We start from the raw sequence: 16,723 nt of genomic DNA, 5'->3' as shown, positions 1-16,723 counted from the left end.
AAAGAAATTTAAAACTTTTCTGGTTAAAAATCTTAGTGGACGCCTGAAAAGCTATGTGTTAATAAAGTGCTTAAAAAATTACCAAGCCGAAACAGCTAACAAGGTCTAACACCACAGTGCTTTCGAGTACTCGTTTTCCTACTGATTAATCTGGGTGTTAATCAAGAAATGTCGCCTAGTTTTCTAGGCTATAGCAAAAATATAGCTACCTAAAATGTATATCTACGGAAAACCGACCCTCGGTGCGATAGTTTGTTAAGCAGCTCCTAAGTAGTACAAACCATTTTGTTTTTGGGCTAGGGAAATTGGTGTTCTTTTTAACCTTCACCATTTAGGCTCCCTCTTTGCGGTTGGACTTATATGAAAAGGCTTGAGCACTGTGTAGTGAATAGGAATGAAAGATACGATTAAAATAACTGCATCGTGTTCATGAATATGGTAAACTAAAGATTACATATCGATAAGTTACATCAATAGACTTCATTCTAATACAGTGGAATCTCGGTTTTCGAACGACTTAACTTTCGAACAAATCGGTATTCGACCAAGAAATTCGAGAAAATATTAAATCCAAACAAACGATTGGAACTCGAACACCCGAGATGAGTCGAGTTATTTTTATATTTACATGATTTTTGGTGAATATCGAGGTGCGGTCTTAAATAAAAACAACTTTTTTGCTTTATACCAACGTTTTGGTAATTTTTACTACCTTCTTCAGGGTATTATAAAAAAAAGTTTGTGAAGTTTAATGTAAAGCTACGAGTATATCATCATAACTGTTGAACTTTTTTATTAATACCCTGAGGAAGGTAGTAAAAATTACCGAAACGTTGGTATAAAGCAAAAGAGTTGTTTTTATTTAAGACCGCACCTCGATATTCACAAAAAAATTCAGTGCATTTTCGGTCACTGAAATACTAAGAAGCTCCTAGGAAGAGAGATATCTAAGTACCAGCAGCAGGATTCGAACCTGGGATCTCCCCTGTGCGCTAAACACTTAATTGTTAAAAATATGAGTGATTAACAATGAATCAAAAATGATTGTAAAACAAATGATAGATGTGGAGTGATTTTTCGAGCGGTAGGAAAAGATGTAGATGTTTTTTGTGAATTGCTGACGCATAGAATACATTATTTTGTACTGATTATTGTGATTGGCCAAGATTCTCTTGCTTTCAAAGTAGGGTTGATGACAACCAATGGAATTATTTCTTACAGTGGTAAGAGTGCTGTTCTGCAATATTGCATTGCCCGCTTCATAGTTCATTTCCTTGGAGAATGACCGCAAATAGTGCCCTTTCTTCTTCTCACCAATCAAAATTGTGCCCTTACCTTTCACAGCTATAAACATTTCTTACAGCACTAAGTTCTGTAGTACAACTAGCAGCGCTCCCAGTGGCAGAGCAATAAAATACTAAATATTGCTACGTTTATCATGTGATCACACCCTTTTAATTGCGGCCATATTTATACATCTCTAATTCTTCACGCTAACTGACCTCAAGGTAACCCTCATTATGCCATCCTGTAAGGTGAATGGTCCGTCATCTCTTAATCTTCAGCCTTTAACCATTTAACTTATATTATTAGTTCCGTTGGAAGTTATATTATATTTTCATTATTATTCGTGAAGAGCAAGCGGTTCAAAGAGAAACATTTATTATAGGAGGTGGGAAAAATTAAAAAAAACAAATATCCTTATTAATATTCATGCCACAAAAATGAAATAGCAGCATATCCTTGATAAAAATTAATTAAAAAAGTAAAAGAAAAGGCTAAATAATTTTTTTTTGACGTTAAAAAAATTCTTTCTCAACTGGACGGAAAAAGTTACAAGAAAATGAAGCAAAAAATACTCCATTATCGGTGTTTATCTGTGTAAACAAGTTGGAAACCGTATCTCTCACCGGTCGCATCTGTCTGGATTGTCATAGTATGTATAAAAATTAATAGAAGGTAACCCCTTTGATCTTATTTAGTTAGCTCGTTCACTTTGATACCAAATGGCTGGGCGAAAATCCACTTTCTTTTACCTGGAGGTATCTCTATTAAATTAGCCACTCCTCTGTACCAAATGAACAGATAACTATGTTATTAACTAAACGACTTTTGCTTTGTAATACAATATTAATTTTTTGTAAATTACTATTTTTGCTGTTATTTATGTTACGAGAAGAATTAAACATTAATTAGTGTTTTATGTTTTAAATCTCTTTATATTTACTTTTTTTTAATTTTTTTTTTTTTATAGAAGTAGACGTGTATAAAAAGTTATTTGCTAAGAGAAATCTTGACATCCAGAAGAACTTTAACCAAATGGTGTCAGTGGTTTTTCAAGAATGTTGTTTTAAATCGAGTAGAAGAAATCAAAGTCCAAAAATCAAAACTAGAAAAAGGAGTGTAGGACTTGGAAACTTTTTGATGTTTAAAGTAAGAAATTTATTATTGTTATTATTTATTTTTATATATGCAATCGGGGACTAGCCCCATACAAAAGAGTTTGGTGTAACGACAATGTTAAAGGAAAATACAAATATACTAAATTTATACAAAATAATAATACAAAAGTAAAACAATTAAATCTACTCTCTTCGGCGGTACATACGAGGGTCGTTTGAAAAGTCCGTGCAAAGTCAGAGAGATAGCACCACTGGCGCGTATCGAGGTTATGTTTAGTTAGTAGCATCTCTTGGAAGAACACACACCAAGTTTCAGCTAGATCGGTCTATTTCATTGTGTTTGGCATACGTTTGAATCGATGAAGTCGAGTGATTTTCAAAAAATGGACGAAAAAGAATTTCGTGTGTTACTTTATGAAAGGCAAAACGCCTCAGGAGACTAAAGAGAAGCTTGATAAACATTATGGTGACTCTGCACCTTCGATTAGAACAGTTTATAAGTGGTTTCAAAATTTTCGGAGGGGCACAAGTGACGCTGAACGTTCTGGATGCCCTGTTGAGGTTACTACTCCAGAACTCATTGATAAAATCCATGATATGGTGATGGATGACAGAAGAGTGAAGGTGCGTGAGATTGCTAGTGCTGTGGGCATCGCGAATGAACGGGTACATAATATTTTGCATCAACATTTGGACATGACAAAACTATCCGCAAGATGGGTGCCGCGATTGCTCACGCTTGACCAAAAACGAAATCGTGTGAAGTGTTGCAAGGACGGTTTGCAGCTGTTCCAGAAGAATCCGCAGGTCTTTAAGCGTCGTTTCGTCACTGTGGATGAAACATGGATACATCACTACACTCCTGAGACCAAAGAACAATCTAAGCAATGGGTAACCAAGGGGGAATCTGCGCCAAAAAAGGCGAAGACCGTTCCTTCGGCCGGAAAGATTATGGCGACTGTCTTTTGGGATTCGCAAGGAATAATCCTCATCGACTATCTGGAAAAGGGTAAAACTATTACAGGTGCATATTATTCATCGTTATTGGACCGTTTGAAAACCGAGCTGCAAGAAAAACGCCCACGATTGGCCCACAAAAAAGTCCTTTTCCATCACGACAACGCACCAGCTCACACCTCAGCAGTTGTGGTCGCAAAATTAATGGAAATAGGGTTCCAACTCGTTTCACATCCCCCTATTCTCCAGACTTGGCTCCCTCGGACTACTATTTGTTCCCCAATATGAAGAAATGGCTGGCGGGAAAAAGATTTTATTCAAACGAGGAGGTGATTGCAGAAACGAATGGCTATTTTTCAGACTTGGACAAATCCTATTATTCGGAAGGGATCAACAAACTAGAGCAGCGTTGGACGAAGTGTATAAGCCTAAAAGGAGACTATGTTGAAAAATAAAAAAGGTTTACCCCAAAAAATTAAGTAGTTTTTATTTTTGCACGGACTTTTCAAACGACCCTCGTATACTAAAGTAAGAAATTATTAGTAAAGTATGTTTGTAGAGTGTTGGTCTAGTGGTCAAGAGAGTGGCTTAGTGTGTTGGAGATAGCCTCTACAGTCGTTCCTGACAATCCACAACACTAACTGAATTGCCAGTGACCCCGAGATATCATCCTTGAAGTCTCAAGATCATCATGGACATCGATATCCTATAGAGAAAGAATGTTACCGCTGGGTCACTTTCTCTCCTCCTGCACGTAACGCACCATTTACATTATCATCATAATACGTCTTATTATTTATAGTTATTTTATGGGTGGATGTTGGTCTAGTGGTCAAGAGAGTGGCTTTATGTGCAGAAGGTCACCAGTTCGAATCCCGCGTATGACAACTTTTTATTTGTTAGAAAAAATGGTTTTTAGTTAATTATGAGCTTCTTTGCCGTCCACGATACCTAATTAGTAGTTGGACGTTAAGCCCCGCCTGAAAAAATCTGGCGATTACTTTATTCAGCTTTGAAATCTGGTCACTCATTAACCTTTAACATTTAATATGTCATGAAACCATAAATTTGTCTGTAATAGGGTTTTAAAGAATAACAACAAACCGACAAAATTAAAAAAAAAAACAATTTTTCCGCGGGCATTGTTTTTATTTAGTATTTAATCGACTGTTAATTAAACAATTAATGTAAAAATTTTTATTCAATGGAAGTTGCAGAATTATTTATAAACATTAAGAATACCTAATTTAATTAAAAACTTTTGAAACCGTTTTAAGAAAATCTAATATAACTGACAAATTTATTAAGTAAAGCAATACTTTTGATAGGCTGATTTGGTCGAAAAGGTAAAATTGTAGGTTACCTAAACCAGATTTCAAATTTAAATTTACAAAACCAATGTTACGAAGTCTAAGTTTATAGTATTCACTCTCAGACGGAAAATCCTACCTCCTATCATCTTGAACCAAACTCCTATACCAACTGTGGACAAAGTACGCTACCTTGGACTGCACCTAGACAAACGGTTGACATGGAATCCCCATACTAGACTGAAAAGACAAGAAACTAACCAACGCTACAAACTGCTCACCAGACTGCTTGACAAACGTTCGAAACTTAACCTACATAACAAAAGACCCTTATATCTACTGTCACTGCGACCTATTTGGTCATGCGGCAACGAAGTATGGGGATCGACTAAGCGTTCCAACTCACTACGCTCCAGACATTACAGTCAAAAAATACTTCGAAAACTTCTTAACGCTCCGTTCTATGTATCTAACCTCACCATTCATAATGACCTCAAAATCCCTTTCATTACAGATCTAGCTAACACTCGTTTTCTTAAATTTCATTCCTCTACAGCAGCTCAACCTAACCCCCTCATAGAACACCTATCTTCCTCCACATTACCAGGTAATCCTCTAAGGAGATTGAAGAGAAGATCTTCTCTCATCGTGAGAGCAGTGTAGCTGAGCACGTTACTGGAGTGACACCACTGGGTGCCTTCTCCAATCATGATTTCCTGTTATTTCTTTTCTCTTTCACCATATTTGCTTGTTGCAACAACCGTTGCAACAACCGTTGCAGTGGTAAATTACAGTAAAAGATTAGAAAAAAATTTACAGCGATTTCTCATTTTTGAGCGATACTTGTCACACACATACCAATTTGTAAAAAGCACTTTTTTGTAGGGTTCTGGGGAAATGGAAATCGAAAATTCGACTCTGTTGCTATTCTTCATTTTCTACGTATTGTACATCCAATCTTCTTAGACAGTTTAGATCTAAGGCTATTGGCGCCCGGAGCTTTTTTTCCGTGCACTGCCGGCCTCTAGACAGTGTTCTCTTTTGTCAACACTAACCATCACCGAACAGTAAACCGTAAGAAGCTCCTAAGAAGAAAAAATCTAAATCTAAACCCTTGAAATTGAGTGTGGGGACCCCCGGTTATAACAGAAATATAACCTTCAAATTTAGTAGTGTCACAGTATAAACGCGTAAGTAAACAATTCAAACAAAATGGCTGAAGGTTTTTTCAGTTAACAAAATAAAGTAAAAAAATATTAAACATAAAATAAGAGACTTCTCCTCACAAACAAGTACTTAAGAACTGAAGCTTCTTTAACGGTTCATAAAATTATTCTTATTCCTTGACAGTGCTGGGGATACACTTTACTAAAATAAATGGACGAGTCGGGTAGAGGACACAATCTAGTATAAAAAGAAAAGAACTTTACCTTGAGGGGCCATCAGGTGTATATCAAAGGCACTTGCTCAACCAAACACTGTCTTATTTCCCCTTCTTCTAATACTTGCAAACTTCATCCTGATGGACTTGTTAGATTGAGCTGTTATTATAAAACGGCTACCATATTTTATACACCTTAAAAATAAAGAAAGAATAATCACCCAGTTATTACAGTCATTATTTTTGTTATTTCTTTAGTTTAAAGAATCATTTTTTACTTGTAATGATTGTGTAATTTTTCTAACTGTACAGCAAATATTTTTATTTAAAATTAAAAATGCTAAAGTGGAAATGATAAATTGGGGAAGACTTTAAGAGAAAATTTAAGATCTACCTTAAAAAAAGTGTTCGGATCACCCGATAATATAAAGTGACATAATTAAACGAGTGATTGGGTTGAACAGCAATCAGTGTTGTGTTAGACTGACCTAAGTTGGGTCGCGTGTTTAACTTAAAATGTTCTGAAACCCCCCACTCACCATCCTTTATGTGCAAGTAGTTGGTGTAAACATAAATGCGTCATTCTCTTGCTGAATTATCATCACCTTTTTTATGTTTTCTAAAGAAACTAAATTTTAAAACATTTCTTTCCCCTCATTAACATAATCTCGTTTATAAAAGAGGATGTACGTCTTTTTTAAACGATAAAACAATATACAAATTTTCGGATAATAATATTTTTTTTAATGATTTAAGGCGCGTCAACATCTGAGGCTATTTGCGCCCGGAGCTTTTTTCCAGTGCACTGCTGGCATCCGGACAGTGTTCTCTTGTTACAGATAATACTGTCCATCACCGGACAGTTAGCTGTAAGAAGCTGCCAGGAAGAGAAAATCTAAGGGGCCAGCAGCTGGATTCGAACCCGGGATCTCCACGTGGGAGTCCAATACGCTAACCGCATGGCTAATAATTCCTTCCATAGGATAATTATTTTATTATTAATTATAATTTTCCATAATGCCTTATTTTATTGATACGTATTATCAACATGATATCAATGACTGAGATACTAGGCACCCGGAGCTTTTCCTTAGTACAGTGCACCTGCCAGCCTGCGTTTAATGTTCTCTCCTTACTAGCAACTCTGCCCAACTCCAGACAGTGAGTTGTAAAAAGCTCTTAGGAAGAGAAAATCTAAGGGTCGGACTTGAGATGTCCGCGTTGGAATCCAGTATTCGCTAAACACTCAGCTAATTCTTTACCTCCTCATTATTATTATTTCATAGTGATTTAAGGCGCGTAGACATCTCTGAGTTTATTGGCGCCCGAAGGTTCTTTTTCAGTGCACTGTCCGCCTCCATCTCTGTTTCAGACAACACTGTCCATCACCGGACAGTGAGCTGTAGGAAGTTCGTAAGAAGAAAAAAAAAAAGGCTAAGCGCCAGCAGCTGGATACGAACCCGGGTCCTCCGCGTGGAAGTTGTTACCGACTAAAATTCGGGTAACAAAAGTTAGTTATAATTTTAATTTTAAATAATTTAATCTATAAAGCAAATGCAAGCCTAGCATAAGCAATACGTAGTTTTTATGCACAAAACAACAGAATAGAGTGAAGGTGTACTTCGGACTGCTGACGAAGGGGAAAAAAAAGCAGAGCGGCATATAGTTACGAGGTGTGAGGGTCAGTGAGCGCTGGAGCTCGGTGCAAGGCACATGGCCACCTTTTCCTGCGGCTAGGCCGGATTTGGACCTCTAATTTTCCTGGTTGGGAAATTAGGGAAGTTCTGGAAAGGAATGGGCTATGAGGACAGTGTGAGAGTGTGAGAGCTAGCGTGCGGTGTGAAGGACCGGATTTTCCTGTTTTCTACGGCTAGGCCGGATTAGTATTCCTAATTTTTCCTTATTAGGAAATTAGGAAAAATTGTGTAGCGGGTGAGTTACCAGTGGTAGTAGTAGTGCCGTGGTAAGATACCCCTGAGCAGGGATTGTACGCTACAAAATAAAAAGGGTGAAAAGGGAAGAAGAAAGTGCGAGGAGGACTGTGCTGGAAAAAGCTCTGGAACAGCATCGTGGGGATCCCGAAGAAAGAAGACAGCGGTCACCTCCGTAAATATCACTCTATGAATTACTAACTGAAAAAGAACAACAACCAGGCCTGGGGTAAGTCCCGTTTTGATTCAAACTGTTTCCCGGAGAAGCGTCTGCTGACAGGCTCTGTTTGGACAATCAAAGAACTTTACCTTTTCTTTTAGTAGTTACTAGTTTTATTATTTCGATTCTTTCTTTTGTTGCATGTAATTAATTTTTCTTTGTGGTATTAAGGTTTTCATTTTGAAAAGTATTTCTAGTATTTTTGTGTTAACATTCAGCTTTTATATAAGTTCTAGTTTTTTTTCTGTGTAAGGAAGCTTCCGTAATTAAGGTAATTAGCGTAACGTTCAAACTTGAACAAGTAGACTAGGTTGCATTTGCCATTATTTCTGTTTCTTTGTGCTTAATAGTTTTTAATATACGCATTATATACTCCTACTTGCCTTTTCTTTGATTTTCTTCCTGTTCCCCCTTCCCCCGTAGGTTTCGCCGTTTACTACGGAAGTTCATGTTAAAACGGCGTGGCGCCCAAATATAACGCAGGTATATATATTTCCAATTGTTATACACTTTATTTTATTTTTCTTTTATTTATTTATCTCTGGTGCCTACACCTCGGCCCACCCCGTCTCCACTGAAGCTACGCCGGGGTAGCGGAAGTTTAGCGTAACAAAGTCCAATACGCTAACTGCATAGCCAATCCCTTCGCTCTTATTACCATTAATTATTTTTATATATATACGAGGTGCGTTCAAAAAATAAGGTGAATTTTCATTTTTCTTAAAAAATATTTATTTATTCATCGATTTTTATTTTGTCTCCTTCAAAGTAGTCCCCCTCAGATATAATACATATGTGCCAGCATTTTTTCCAATCCTCGGAACAGTTCTGATATGCACTTTTTGGTATGTCCCTGAGCTCTCTCAGCGATTCGGTTTTTATCTCCTCAATCGTCGCAAATCTCCGTCCTTTCATGGGTCTCTTCAATCATGGGAACAGGAAAAAGTCGCAGGGCTCCAAATCTGGTGAATACGGTGACTGAGACATGATAATATCATTCAACAATTCCTGAGCGATGCTCATGCGACGGTTTTTTTGATCAAAATTCAGCAATTTTGGAACGAACTTCGCTACTACACGCTTCATGCCCAAAATTTCCGAAAAAAATTGCAGGACATGTGCCAACCGATATGCCGACAACCTCAGCAACTTCTCTAATTGTGATTCGACGATTCTTCTCAACATTTTCATCGGTTGTTGATGTGCTGGGGCGTCCAGGGTGAGCGTCGTCATTCACATCTTCTCGACCTTCTGTGAAAAGCTTGTACCACTTGTAAACATTTTTTTGACACAGAGTACTCTCACCGTACGCCACTCTCAACATTTCAAGTGTTTTTTAACACTTAATTCCATTTTTTACACAAAATTTGATGCAAATTCGTTGATCCATTTTTTTCGACAGAAGAAAATCGCCGAACTCACAAAACACTTGTCTTATTTATGCCTCTAACATACAAACTAAACATGCTATATAGCTACAACTTTGAAAATATGTTCGAGACAAGTGTACCAACATAAAAAAAAAAGACAATCGAAATTCGAATGTACGTAGCCCGCGAAATTTGAAAATTCACCTTATTTTTTGAACATACCTCGTACATATCTATTTCTGTTAAATAGCATTGGGTTATTTTTATAGTATTTATCTATGGAAGGAGTGATGTTGATCGCCAGCTCTTGGTGCCCCCTGCGCTAATCTAATCGGGTCAACAAAGAGCACCAACCTGAATGGGTCCAGGCCATCAGACCGTCACAGGAAGTAGGAATTTTTAACCGCCTACAAAACTCTGAAGGTGCTCCAGGGCAAGTGTAGAGGCCTAAAGGAGGCAATCCTCTCCATTTACACTAGGGGACTGTGGGCCTATACCCCCCATATCTCCGAAATCAAACAGATTACAAGAAAAACTTCACCGTAAGGTAGATGAGGTGGGGACTAAGTCATTGGAAAATACATATTTCCGCTGAGAAGCCGCGCTACCGTCTGGAGCAGCGCTATTCAACTGGAACGCACACCGTTAAGGCCGTTAATTTTATTTATTGGAATTAGTAATAAATATTTCTTAATATAATAATTAAACATTGTTTTTGTGATTAATGTAACTATGTTTAAATTATGTTTGATTTGTAGCAATGAGAATACATAATGCATATCAGTTATTTACATTCCAAATCACAACTGTAGCAAAATTACAGTTACGAATTAGCCACCAAAATTATTTTTTGGTTTGGGGTCACCGCAACATGAGGAACAGTATTGCGGGGTCACGGCATTAGAAAGGTTGAGAACCATTGTCTTAGAACCTCAAAGAAATACCAAACTTGAACGTTCTTAGATTCTAGGATCTTATGAAAGTCGGTAATGTAAACTATACTCTAGTCTTGCACTATGATCTTAAAAATTCTATGTTATTTCGGTGGAATGCACGGTTTTACAAAAAGAAAAAAAAAATTATTCATGTAGAACCAAGTGAATTTAGTAAGAGACCGTCGTGTGGAGTGGTTACTCTAGATTTTTTTTTTTTGGATTTATATTTTCAAAGAATATGGAGAGAGGACTTATGAGCTTTTAAGTTGAGCAACTCAATCCAATTCATAAAACTTTTGCACTTATACTGATTACTAGTATACTTTTTGAGTTTAGTAGGAAACATAAGCATACATATCGATTTGTAGAATCACTTTTACATACACAGTTGACCATACGGTCACTTCTGAAGAAAAACTAAAAAAATCGAAGATCTAAAACACATCTCTAAATAAGAGTAAAGGTAATTCAATAATATGTTTAATTTGATAGTTGAATATAATTAACTTATGACCTCTTGTCCTAAGACATTGAGTTAAAACTCCAGAAGAAATCCGAAGATATTCCAATTGATTATACGAAGTAAGTTTTACAATTCATCTCCCAAAATGTCTCATCTGTTTTTAGTGAAATCCATTATAGGCCAGTTCTTTGGGGAAACCTGTAATGGACCTAGGAATAGATGGAGAGATTCATTCTACACGCGGACCATAACTTTAGTCATTAGTTAGCAAGTCGTTTTCTTCAATTAATGGAGTTCCACTGGAGTGCCTGCCTTACTTCTGAAACTTGTGCACAGTCTAAGCATCGACTGTTTGTGGTGATTCAGTTCAGTTTAGTTCGATTGACATGGATGTTAGTTATTTACTCTGATTCATGGCACAATCACTTATTTGGTTAAAAAAGAATAACCTGTAACACATTTAGTTCTATTATTTTTAACTTTTGTTTAAATAGATATTTCGAGCCTTAACCAGAGTCCATCATCAGTTTCTACAAATGTATTTTTTTAAAACAAACACGTACTGGGTATAATGTATAAAATATTTCTAATCAAAATGAAACGAACTCACATTATGTGTATTGACATAACATTGACATAATATGTCGTAACTTCAAAAAAGAACTGACATATAAAAAAATGTTTTATCTGGCTAGAGTTATCTCAAAATGTTACAAAATTAAGATAAATAGAATTAACTATGCAAAAATTAATCTTAGAGAAGATGCACTTAAAAATCTTTTGGTTAAAATTAGTCATCTGCTAAACTTTATTTACAGTTCAGGTTTAAACTATTGACCAGTTAAGCGTGGAATTTAGTTTTAAGAAAAACCCCCCACAGTGTGCGGAATTAAAATCAGACAATGACGAGTATACACGTCGAAGGCAGGGCAAAACAACCAAAAGTTTACAACGTCCGTAATAGTCACTGCAAGCGACTTTTTCTGCAATCTCTGGGGGGCTTGAGTTTTACAAAGCATTCTGTGCTCATTCAAAACGTATGCATTGCTCTAGTTAACTAGGGACGCAAGAGCGTTTTTACAAGGAAGAAAATAGCTTTTTGAATTCTGTGCAAAATGAAATCATGCTCGTACTGAGGTCTGAATCTCTATCTGAGGTAAAAACGGCATTGCTCAAGGGTTGAGAGCTATTATTTGCGTAATTCCCAATCTCTAATGCGGAGACCAATCACCTACCAACCACTTATCATTTGGCTGACTCCCACCGCAGTTCTATTGGTAAGATAAAGGAAACATCCCACCAAATAATGTTCTTATTGTATTCAATTAAAATTTCGAGTTTTTATAGTTAATGGCAATTTTATATTTTTCATAACGAGTGTACACTTCGATTGCACCGTAACAGAGATTTGGTTTGACGTGTATACACGTCAAACACGCTTAACTGGTTAAGGACGATATGATCGTGCATATTTAGTTAGCAGTGATTTATAGATTTAAATAATTTTGCTGATATCCGTCCTGAAAAGCAAGTTTTTTTTGGTATCCCTAATCAACTTGGAGAAAATAGATTTTGACAGAAAAGGCGTTCGCTAAAATATTTTGAATATATTGAAACACAAAGCTACAGCAGTTTAGTAAAACTCACCCACCACAGAAAAAAATGCATGAAAATACCAGCATGTTGCATTTTCTTTACTATTTTAAAGTTTTCTTTTTAATATATTACATATTTTAAATTGAGTAATTAGAATCTCATGTTTATCAATATTTAATTTAACAAATAATTATGACCGTAGTACAAATGAACTTGGTCTAATTCTGTGTTTCTTGATTAAATTCACGCACCCTAACGTATAAAATACTAACCAACATTGTAATTCTAAAACATTTTATCTGCGTACAAAACATTCATATCCCTTAAATATACACAAACCTAGTTTTCATTATATTTATTCCATTATTGTTTACAATAGTTATTTATTTAACAAGTGTGGAAAGTAGTACTTTTCCTCACGCGAGGCAAATTGCGGAGTGTGAGGAAAATACTTTACAATCGAGTTAAATATTATATTTTTTCTGCAACCATTTATTAACTAAAAAAATTAAAAATTTCATTTTTACAGTCTACAAAAAGTAATTTATTTATTATAAACATTTATTGTTATATTACAATTATTTACATTACTTACGTATTTACATTACTTATTACATTTTCTGCTCTTTCTTTTATTGATGGAGGAGTGTTTGCTAAACAGGCATCACTAGAATCCATTTTAAATTTCTATAAGGTAACACTATAACCTTTTTAACTGTTATAATTAAAAATATCTAATTATTTATTAAAGTATTATTTTTATTTCTATATTCCTTTCAATTTTTATTTTATTTTTTAATATTCGTTTTTTAATTATTTAGTTACGTTAAATAAGCTTATTAAAGTTTTACAGAAAATATTTATGTTAATAATAAAACTTCTAATATCAAGGAAGCACAATAAAGTTTTTCCACTCACTAGTGAGGAAAGTGGCACTAATGGGAATTTTTCCCCACTAGTATGGGAAGTTGGACATTATACAGCTGATTTTAAGTGAGTAATGAGAACTTCCCTACATGGTTGCAGAAAAAAATATTTTACTGTTCATTAACATTTTAAATAGCACAAGTATACACAAAATAAACACGCATCACTCAGACAGCAAGTGTAGTACGAGAGATGGAAATGTAGTTAAAGATAAATTCTGTGCATCAAGTTGATAAATCAATCTCTGGTGATGGATGTAAGTCTGAAGCCGGTCAGTGTACCCCAAAACTGCTTCCTAGGACGGATTAAATCATCGATATTCTCTAGTACAGCGTTTTCCAACCTGTGGTAAACGAGTTACTGGTTGGTGGTACACGAAAAGTAATCAATAATGGCGGACATAAAATAATAAAACAAAATTAAATCTTAAAAAATATCATAGACAGGTACAGGGAACTTTTGTACTTAACTGATTTAAATAAAGTAAATAATATGTTTAATATATTATGGAATTCTCAAAACAATAAATAATATTTAGAGAAATTCATTTCTTTTCAAGTAATAAGAATTCTTTCTGAAATAAGATTGGGTGGCCCTTATGTTACTAAATTTAAAATCAATGTAATTTATACAATAAAACCCAAAGATCATTGTTTAATTTGTAATAAGAACGAGCCGGAAACATTAATTGTTTATCTGCTGCCCAGTCTATGAAAGTTTTAGAATCCCGCTCCATATAAATAAATATAATAATCCTAAAAAAGAACTTTGTAAATTAATTAATAATTTTGAAGAGAAAAATATTTATTATAAATAAGCAATTTTTAATTGTTTAAAAAAAGTTGGAACACTAAGATCTTACAGTTTATAAAGTTTATAAAATGAACATGAACTTGAACTCATTTGTAGCAGATACATTGTATCTCTATACAAATAAAGATGATAATAATAAAATAACACACTCGTAATAACAAAACCATAATTTTTACGAAGTGGTACAATTTAGCATGATGTTTCACTACCAAGTGGTACGCGAGCCAAAAAAAGGTTGGGAAACGCTGCTCTAGTACAATCGGACCTGAACCCTTTTTTTAAAAGTAATATTTTTTTGCAAAAGAATTTTCAAGAATAACCATATTAACTGTCATTACCACAAATAGTAAGATAAATTGATGGTAAAAGGAATAAAAATTGTCCTTTACTAAGACTGCAAGGCACTATCAGACATCTTACTTAAGGGTTAGAGCTGGACTGAAGCAAATTGCACTTAGCAATCCCATCTTGCGGAGAGGCTTTTAGACCATACTTCTTTTTTTAGACTAAACATGGTTGTAAGGAAAATTTAGGCAATAACAGTCTACTCACTTACAAACTTAAGAAGACATCAGAAATCTTGATACTCATTTTCAATGCTTTGTTATCTTTTCATCTCTTGTCTGCTCACTTGAAGTTGTACAGAACTGATATTCATGTGTGATTAAAGCATTTACAAATAGTTTCAATGGATTAAAGAAATAGAGTACAATATATAACTATGTAAATTGTAATAAAAATTATTTACCCAAAAAACAAAATAAACAGAAAATAAAATAAAATAGATATTAGTAGACAAGAAAGTAAATTATTGTGAAATCAATAATGGGCAAGAGAGCTACGATTTCATCTAGTTCTAATTTAGTCAACCCTGGCCAACTAATCAACAAATCTCATTAACTTTGATAACTCAATAACCCACACGCGAATATAAACAACAACTACAGCAACTTTGTATTTACCTATTTACTTCAAAGGGTATTAAATTTACAAGAAAAATATGTCTTTTCTTTTATTGATATTTATGGAATTACCTTTAAGTTTATGAATGTTTTTGTTTTTGTTTCTGAAATGTTAAAATCCTTTTTTCCTTGAAATTAGAATCCGGATTTCATGGATAAGATTTCATATATTTAAATATAACGTTTTGAAAATGAGGTTAAGTTCGCAGTAAAATTGATTTTAACCGTAGTAGCACGCGTGATTTTTCTATTTCTGGCCGATTTCGGACATTAATCCATGTTCAGGGGTTGATTAAGAAAACAGAGAATTCTTTGCACTTAAATGGTTCATCAACCTCTAATAAAATGGATGAAAATCCAAAACCGGGCTGGAATAGAAAAGCAAAAGTGCTGCAGAGAGATTAAATCAACGATATTACAATGTTTTTTAAAAAAGAGCCTACGCAGTTATCAGATTAATACTAACCAAAATCCTATTGAGGAAGCTGGTGGACAATTGAGAGAGGAGTGAGCTGGTTACAGAGTGTACTAACCCTTAATGCCAGCTACTAATTCTGTTTAAACTTTTCTAGAATGCCAGGGATTTCATCTACCAATAGCAGGTGGCACCTTAGTACTAATTAAATGTGGCATTGCTGTTAAATAAAAATAAAATGAAAAATTTGAGGAAAGAAATAAAACTTAACTATTCGCACTGATCTACCGGACACTCATACAACGTTCAGAGTACCTGCAAAGATACTTGAATACTAAAAAGACAAATAGTTCACCATACCACCATACCACATCTACACTTACCAACTTTAAGTGTACATTGATACTTACAGAACACTTAGATAGGAGTACACAAGCAACTATTTACCAGAAAGAGCATCAGGAAATGTTTTTTAGATTAAAGTGCATGCATTTTAGGTTTTTACAGTCTCCCAAACTGGAACACATCTAATCTCTAAAGAGTTCCTGCGCATTGCTAATCTACAAGCAGATAAATTGAACATTTCAGTCATGTTTCTCATTTCCAATGACCTAGTTCTTGACCCAAATCCTAATATAATAGACTAACCAATCTCTCTAATGAAATACAAATACAATTCTTTTAATATATCGCAGGCGACCGACCTCTTTTAGCCATTGTTAAGAACAATAAAACCAACTTAAAGAACATATGTTATAGTATTTGTTAAAAGATCGGCTTACAAGAAAACTACAATACAATCGATTGTAATTTGATATAATAACATTATTTTCTTTTAAAAGTAGACAAATAAAATAAGAAGTTATAGTCTTATTATTTTAACAAAAACTTTTATTGTATCTTATCGTGGCAAACAAATGAGAGAAAAAAGAAGAACAATCTCATTAATAACATATCATAAACAAATAACATAAACAAATAATATAAACAACTAAAATAAACAAATAACATAAACAAATAACTTAAACAAATAACTTAAAC

General features: G+C 34.6%; 1 protein-coding gene and 1 long non-coding RNA gene across 3 annotated transcripts in view; one reads left to right on the top strand and one right to left on the bottom strand.

Moving 5' to 3' along the window:
• Positions 1 to 6,563, bottom strand: part of LOC141457831 (uncharacterized) — a 49,493-nt gene extending 42,930 nt beyond the window's left edge. The window contains exons 1-2 of the long non-coding RNA XR_012460579.1: positions 6,445 to 6,563; positions 6,100 to 6,245 (exon numbers count right to left, since the gene is read on the bottom strand). This is a non-coding gene — a long non-coding RNA (uncharacterized lncRNA). The remainder of the gene's footprint in view (positions 1 to 6,099; positions 6,246 to 6,444) is intronic.
• The window catches only part of LOC141458884 (neurotrimin-like), a 708,924-nt gene that overhangs the window by 174,448 nt on the left and 517,753 nt on the right, over positions 1 to 16,723 (top strand). Inside the window, exon 1 of one of the 2 annotated variants that reach the window (XM_074137438.1) lies at positions 8,189 to 8,210. The exons of the other annotated variant lie outside the window; for it this stretch is intronic. The gene's annotated coding sequence lies outside the window, so the exon portion shown is untranslated. Of the gene's footprint in view, positions 1 to 8,188; positions 8,211 to 16,723 lie in introns of those variants that run through there. 2 annotated transcript variants of the gene reach the window in all.

The sequence above is a fragment of the Rhodnius prolixus genome, unplaced genomic scaffold (assembly GCF_049639745.1).
Source record: "Rhodnius prolixus isolate KJV_2025 unplaced genomic scaffold, Rpr scaffold_5, whole genome shotgun sequence".
Classification (NCBI taxonomy): Eukaryota; Metazoa; Arthropoda; class Insecta; order Hemiptera; family Reduviidae; genus Rhodnius; species Rhodnius prolixus.
Note: the sequence above shows the minus strand (reverse complement) of the source record. Positions and strands in the feature narration are given on the sequence as shown.